The sequence below is a fragment of the Berghia stephanieae genome, unplaced genomic scaffold, assembly GCF_034508935.2.
Source record: "Berghia stephanieae isolate SIO BIC M18660-M18661 unplaced genomic scaffold, UCSD_Bste_1.3 scaffold575, whole genome shotgun sequence".
Lineage (NCBI taxonomy): Eukaryota > Metazoa > Mollusca > Gastropoda > Nudibranchia > Aeolidiidae > Berghia > Berghia stephanieae.
This window is the reverse complement of record NW_027627233.1, coordinates 11,721-19,504: the sequence shown is the minus strand read 5'-3', so window position 1 is coordinate 19,504 and position 7,784 is coordinate 11,721. Positions and strand designations below refer to the sequence as shown.

The following is a 7,784-nucleotide window of genomic DNA, read 5'->3' as shown; positions in this document are numbered from 1 at the left end:
TCGACATTTGAAACGGAATAAAAATATTAGCACTTATAGAGCAAAATAAAACTTTCGGAAATCCGACAATAGACGGAAGATTTACAGGCCTGAACATAATATGAAGCTAATGTTACATGATTGAAGACATAAGAAACATAATTTGCCATAACTTTTATCCATATTTCACTGAAACAATTGCAAATAATAATCCTCTATGATTTAACATATTTGAGCCAAAATGTAAATGAGTCCACTCCGCTTAATCTCACGCTCCGCTTATACACCACACATACCCGTAAAAAATGTTTCACTCTCTCTCTCTCTATATATAATTGCTGTTTACGCTGATTCTTTCGTTTATTTGGATTAATTATTATAGAAGAAGAGGAGGAGGTGGTGCGGTCGTGTGAGAGCATTTGAAGAAGAAATATATTTCGAAGAAAAATAATTATTTCGCATTATTATTTTTCCATTTCACATCCAGACTGAACCAATAAATCACAGGGAAAAAGAAATAAGACACGGAGTAATGCATGTGTGTCAGTAGCAAAATAGAGAGAAACCTTCCGCAGGCCTGTCAATGGGTGGTGAAAAAATCGTCTGAACTTTTCGAGGATACGAAAATAGACCAACTAAACCAAAAAAGTGGATTAACAACGCAACCCAGATATGACACAAATGCCATCCCTGGTGCCTCAATTTTCCTCACATAGCAAGAGTTGGTGACTTGTTCTTCAAGCCACGACCATTTAAATTTATGCTTAACACATTTTTCTAAGGTAAGTAAGTCCGATCTGCGATCTAAAAATACTTCAGGCATAATGAATAGGAAGAATAATTTAATTAATAAATAACTGAAAAACTACGGTCGTGCGAGAATAGAGGAAAAGAAGATCGGTCGTATGCCAAACGAGTGAAAACTTCCGATAGAAGTATTCATTCGAAGAAAAATATCTATTTCGCACACATATTTTTCTGGTTCACTTTCAACCGGATAGAGATAATGAACTGAACTGAAAAAAAGAAGAATGGAACGAGGTGTGTGTGTCAGTTGCAAAATAGAAAGAAACGGCCTGGTCCCCAACACACTATGTGCGTTAGTTGATTACTGACTACGAATTGTGATCGACGATTCGCGAACGCGAGCGACAGACACTAGCTAGTTACATGCAGGTAGACACACAAGTATGTGGGCAGACAGTGAACAAGTACACGTCCGGGTAGTGTGGAGGTGGTGATAATTATTGACAAGATGGAGTGCTGTCTGGTTTGTTTTGTCTTTAACGAGATAAGTATAGACCTGTAAATGAGCTCTATAAAAATTGACTGAAACTCTTCGTATCGTTTCAGAAAAATCCAAAGAATCGAGATGAATAGTAAACAGCAAGCTCATTTGAGCAAAACAATGGCAGAAAACTAATTTACGTGGGAATTAATTAGGCCACTTACAACTGTTTCTCATATTCAAGTACCCACATCAGTGAAGAAACGGTCAACCAGTTTGTTTACAACGTGAGGCAATCGAGATGAGCTTGTAGCAATAATAAAACTTTCGATTTGAAGGTGTCTTCATAACCACTTCCGGCTTTTGCATTAAACTTTTAGGCTCTACCAAGTATATGTGGTCAATTTTGACTTAGATGAAACAGTGAAATTTAACTCGTCGTATCGTATCAGAAAAATCCAAAGAATCGAGATGAATAGTAAACAGCAAGCTCATTTGAGCAAAACAATGGCAGAAAACTAATTTACGTGGGAATTAATTAGGCCACTTACAATTGTTTCTCATAATTAAGTACCCAAATCAGTGAAGAAACTGTCAACCAGTTTGTTTACAACGTGAGGCAATCGAGATGAGCTTGTAGCAATAATAAAACTTTCGATTTGAAGGTGTCTTCATAACGCACTTCCGGCTTTCGCAATAAACTTTCTCATACTTTTAGGCTCTACGAAGTAAATGTGGTCAACTTTGGCTTAGACGAAACAGTGAAATTTATCGCTTGGCGGCTCAGTTAAAATTGGCTACCATCGGGAACATGACAGGGTTTTAAAGTGAAAAGATAATTTCACAAAGGCTGTGTGAAAATACACTGGGGTGTGTTCAGACACGGCAATTCTAAGAAGCCTTGGCAATATATCCATTGTAAATATAAACGCCATTGAGCAATGCGTAGCACTGTGGAACATTCCTAACTACCTCACGTCATTCTACTACGATTCATGAATTCCTTCTTTCTTTCCTTTTAAAAAATATATGAATTTGACGAATTGACTGATTTCAGTTAATTGACTGAGAATTTACAGATCTAAATGTTTTTAATACTCTCGTCGAGAGCTGGTTCTGTCTTTTGATGTTGCGAATATATATATATATATTTTTTAAATGTCAGAATTTATAGAGCAAAATCGTACTGTCGGAATGCCGACATTTGTTGGAAGATTTACAGGCCTGCTTCCGGTCCGAGAAGCTCCGACACACTTCTGTGCGTGCATTATTTACTGACTAGGTCTGTGTTTGACGACTCGCGCGAACTTCGCAACCGTCTCTCGCTGGTTGTGGCACAGTAGCCAGGCAGTGAATACATCCACGTCTAGAGGAGCGTGTAGGTGACATGATAATATTATAGCTAACTGATAGACAGCCTAGTTTTGTTTTGTTTTTGATGCGACAAAGAACAATTTTTTTCTCCTAAAGTCAGCATTTGAAAGGGAATAAAATCAGATTTTTTCGAGGAACGAAATAAAAGTCATTTATTTTCTTTTTTTTATTGGTTCTGTTCTTTGACGTTACGAATTATATTTTTACAATTAATTGTATTTTAAAATATTAGCACTTATAGAGCAAAATCGTACTGTCGGAAACCCGACAAAAGTCGGAAGATTTACAGGTCTGACTTAAGTCTAAAAGAGAATAATACTTTTATCTCTCATAACTGCGGTAACATAAGAATCATTTCATTTACCAAATCTGTGGGATCTGAAAACTTCACTCAGGTTACAATAAAAATTGCTTCCAAATGCAGTCTGTCATCCATGTTGAATACACATCACCGGTTTACCAGGACTTTGTCGCAGTTGCGGACTGTGAGAATTAACAGACCATATATAGATTGACCACTGTGCCAATTGACGCCACCTTTAAGAAAAAATAAAAAAGCAGTAAATGTCATAACAATAGTAAATAATTCATTAAAAAAAAAAATAAAAACTTAAACTCGCTGTGTGTAATTTAAAAAAAATCAAACTAAGATTTAACCCATTAAAGGCGAGATTCATTCTTACTAACACCAGATCTTAGTCTTAACTCACTAAATCCTAGCCCTCTACTCTCCCAAGAGATTTTTCATACTTTTTAAAATCGCTGTGATTATCCCCAGACACCTGGGGATAATGCAAATTCGTTATCCCTCCCCTGACACCTGTCTGAGGATGACGAAAATTCATTATCCCCAGACACATATTTGAAACTCCACTCTTTTAAACAATTATCCACATTCCAGAATATGGAATGATTCCAAATGCACATAGAAATAAGGAAAGTTAATAAAATATCTATAAAAACAAAATTAACCAACAATAAATCAGTTGTTACTACATATACACAATATGCGTCTACTTCGAATTGGGTGTCATGGCCGAATGGTTTAGTCGTCTGCCCTGGAAGTTTTACCAGAATCGGCGTTGTGGGTTCAAATCCTGGTTCCGCCACTTTTTAAAAAATTCCGTCTTCTTTTTACAGAACGTTGAAAGGGATAAATGTCCCATCCATCCTCACCCCACTTTAAAAAAAAAAAAAACTCTCTCGCAAGTTGTCATATTCGTCCCCACTCCGATCTGAAAAAGTGTCTAAAAAGAATAATTAATTAAAAAGCAAACAAACAGAAATATTCAGAGAGCGACCAAATGGTCAGACAGAGGAGAAAAAAACATTTTTTTTTAAAAATAAAACAATATTAAGAAATTCATGCTCAGAAACGGAACAAAAGGCAAAACAAAAGGGAGAAAAGAATACTCACTCAAAAAAAAAAAAAAAAGGGGGTGGGGGACATTTATCCCTTGCAACGTCCGGTAAAAGGTGTCTGGGGATAACGAATTTTCAATGGGAATAATGACAGCCTTTAATTCTTTAATGAATACTGGGGATGTAGGAGCTTTCCGAAAATAATTTTCCTATTGTCTTAAACGTCTGTTGTACATTAATATTTGTTTAAGATTTATCTAGGCATGAATAAAATTCTGGATGTGAATCGGTTTTCTTTTTTTACTTTTTATTTTTATGTCTATTGTAACCCTATTTTTGCGATGACAAAAAACAAACAAACCGAACTGATCAAAGCAGCTCTCACTGGCTGAAAATGTTATTGCGATACCAAGCATTGTGCCAAGAATGGTGCTATAAGTTTCTGTGGTAACCAGTCACTTCATAAAACTAAAACAAATTAGCACTGGCACCAGTGTCAGTGACCAGTACCTTATCACTATCACCATCCATCATAATTTGGAATCTGGAAAAGGAATGAACCGTTTTAGTATCATGAATCATATCAGTGTTCTATGCAAAACGAACTATTTTCTACTTAAAATATCAAGACTATCTAAATCTAATACTATGTGTTGAAATATGACACTATCCAACATCACACCAATCCAAACATCTCCAACTCCAAACCCCACTCGTTGTAACCAAATGAAAATGAATGTCACACATTCCCACCGTTCAGTCCGCCACAGTGAAAGCAAGTGACATTTTTCAAAGACCCATCAACCCTTGGATGACTTAAACAAAGAGCAACAACAACAATATAAATAATATATCATATTAACCTCAGCGGCAGTACAAGAAAAATTATGCCAGGGTTGTGAGATTATTTTTATAGAACATGCCACACTAGTTATGGGAAAAAAGATAAAATATAGATATCGCTTTATTTCTGCAAAAATGCATATAATAAAAGAAAAAAATCCTCATTGTTTGTCACGCGGTCGTAATAATTTGACCTTGGCTCACCATATAATAATACTGTATAATTATGTCATTTAGGTAAAATTAAGTGATTTAGCAAAACACTCCCAAAATACCAAATATCAAACCCAGTAAAACTATTATTTTTTATTGCCAAACTGGTAATTCTGCATTGACGCATGCGCACCTTAACCCGCCAAAAAAAGTTGTCTCACTTGTGCCTAGCTGAGGTGCCTCCCTCAGCTGGCTTTTTGCCCCACTATAGCTCGCCTATGTTGGAAAAAGCTCACATTCTCTCTCCGTACTCAGGTGTAAAACGTGGCGCTCAGAAATTTTCCCCATGATTGTAATGACTTTCATAAATTAACTATTGTGACAACAATGTTTATTTGACAGACAAAAGTAAAAATTAATAATAATATATTAATAATAATTAGAAAAAAAATGATAGAATGATAATAATAAACAATAATATATAAAAAAATCAATAAATAAGCTTTAAAATATAAAGGAAAATACTTTTTAAATAATAAAATAGTGGGGAAAAAAAATAGTATTGAAAAAATAAGGTTCCCCGTTGGGCTTTGAACCCAAAAACTTCCAATTAAGAGTCAAGCAGCTCAACCACTATGCTCCTCTCAGCATACGAGGCTTTCGTGTCATTAAGATTCCATCCAACAAGGAGCTCACACGACATTCTGTCTATTATTTGTTTAGACAATTTCTATGCGGATGAAGGGTTTACATTCAAATTGTTCATTGTTCTGATCATTTTATCCCTAGCCTAAGCATTTTAATGAGTTCCTGCCTTCAGACAACCATTTAGCCCTACGACCACCATGCTGATAAATTCACACGACAGAAGTCGTTGAGAGTAGCTAATTCTCAAAATGCGCATGCGCGACTCGGGTGTCGAATAACTCTGTTAATATTAAGGACGTAATATTAATATTACTGGGGATAATCACAGCCTCTTAAAATGGGCTTGACGAACCTGTCTAGTCTAAGACAGCTTTATTTTCATTCAACCCAACCAATTTTAAGGTAATAGTAATACCGCAAACTCGGGGACCCAAATAATTCTGGGGTTTGGGAGGGGGAAAACTTTTTAAAAAAAAGTCTAGTAGGGGTTTTGGGAGGGGGAAAACTTTTTTTTAAAAAGTCTAGTAGGGGTTTTGGGAGGGGAGAGACTTTAAAAAAAAAAAAAAGTCCCCCCCCCCCCCTTCCAACAAAACAAACCCCCAAAAAAAATTTAAGAAAAAGTTTCCCCCCTCCCAAAACCCCAAAATTATTTGGGTCTCCGAGTTTGCGGTAGTACCGATTTTAAAACATTGCCACTATGAAAGGTGCGATTGCGGTTTCCTTTTTTTTTTTTTTGCCCCCGACACTTCGACTTCGACTTTGAATTTTGAACTTGAACGTGAAAACAAGATTCGGTTCCGCCGACTCAGCGGCTGCCCTGTTTTAAACACTTTTAATGGGGAATTCAATCCAATAACATCTCAAAGAACTCAGCTTTTTCCATAGATTCGAGCATTTATTCTTCTCTCTTTACTACCTATACACAAATGGAGCTATTCCTTTCGCTATGTGATGTGTGGTTATAGTTTGAAAATAGACACTTGTAAACAAACTAAAAATCCCATTCACATTGGTTACGGCTACGGCGAAAGCAAAAGTATTCCGACTAAAATAATGGTGCCAATCAACTAGAGGATGCATTAAACAAGATATAAACAACAACAACAAAATAATACATCAAGCTCACCATTGTTCAGGAGAACAAACTCGGCGTCCGAGCAGGGGTAATTAATTTTTTCCCCTGACTCGTATTTGATGCCTACTAAGTTCGCCATCTTGAGATTGAAAAGGGCGGGCAGATATGCCAGGGTTGTGAGATTATTCTTATAAAACATGCCATACTACTTTTGGAAAAAAGACAAATATTATAGATATCGCTTTCTTTTTTGCAAAAATGCATATATAATAAAAGAAAACATTCTCATTGTTTGTTATGCCGTCAATACTTTATAATTATCTATCATTTAGGTAAAATTACACTTAATTTTAGCAAAAGACTCCCCAAATACCAAAATATCAAACCCAGTTAAAATCGTTTTTTTTGCCAAACTGGTAATTCTGCATTGACGCATGCGCACTTTAACCCGCCAAAAAAAGTTGTCTCACTTGTGCTAGCTTGTGCCTCGCTGGGGTGACGCCCCCAGCTGGCTTTTTGTCCCACTATAGCTCGCCTATGAGACAAGCCACTGGTAATAATGGGCAGGGTGGGCAAATACCAGCCTGTTTTTTCAAGTTGTATGCTGTATTACCAGGTCGGAAATAGTCTCATTTAAATTAGATAATTCTAAAATTAGTACTTAAACTTGATACTTCGTACTGAAATCAATGTGTGTGTATTTTTGATAGATTGCGAATCACCATGCACCCCGTAATGCATAAACCAGGATACGCTCCTTGTTATCACCCCTCTCCAAACACTCCACTCCGCCCACATCGTCATCTCATCGTCACGTCGACTGATGGCCCACAGACTAGGGAGGGGTCGGACTACACGGAAATTTAACCGGTAGATAACCACGCCTCTCGGACAATCGTCATAATGTAAACAATGGCAGTGATTGGTAGACACAGCAAACTACACAGATTTTACTATCGTTGGTATGTGTGTAAGTAAAATATCCACTGTTCAACCGCTTGATCAATAGAACTAACACAGAAAACTATGTGTAAATTTAAACGTTTATTATCTGATCGAGAAAATCGTGTGATAACTAGTCACCCATTTGGTGGTATAAAGACAATAACAATGATCAGTGAT

At 36.5% G+C, this 7,784-nt stretch overlaps 1 long non-coding RNA gene across 1 annotated transcript; it reads right to left on the bottom strand.

The window, feature by feature from the left end:
- On the bottom strand, positions 1–6,831 carry LOC144962068 (uncharacterized). The gene is made up of 2 exons (XR_013643362.1): positions 6,714–6,831; positions 1–3,118 (listed from the first exon to the last, which is right to left on the bottom strand). It is a non-coding gene; the product is annotated as an uncharacterized LOC144962068 (long non-coding RNA).
- Between the last annotated feature and the right edge of the window lie 953 nt (positions 6,832–7,784).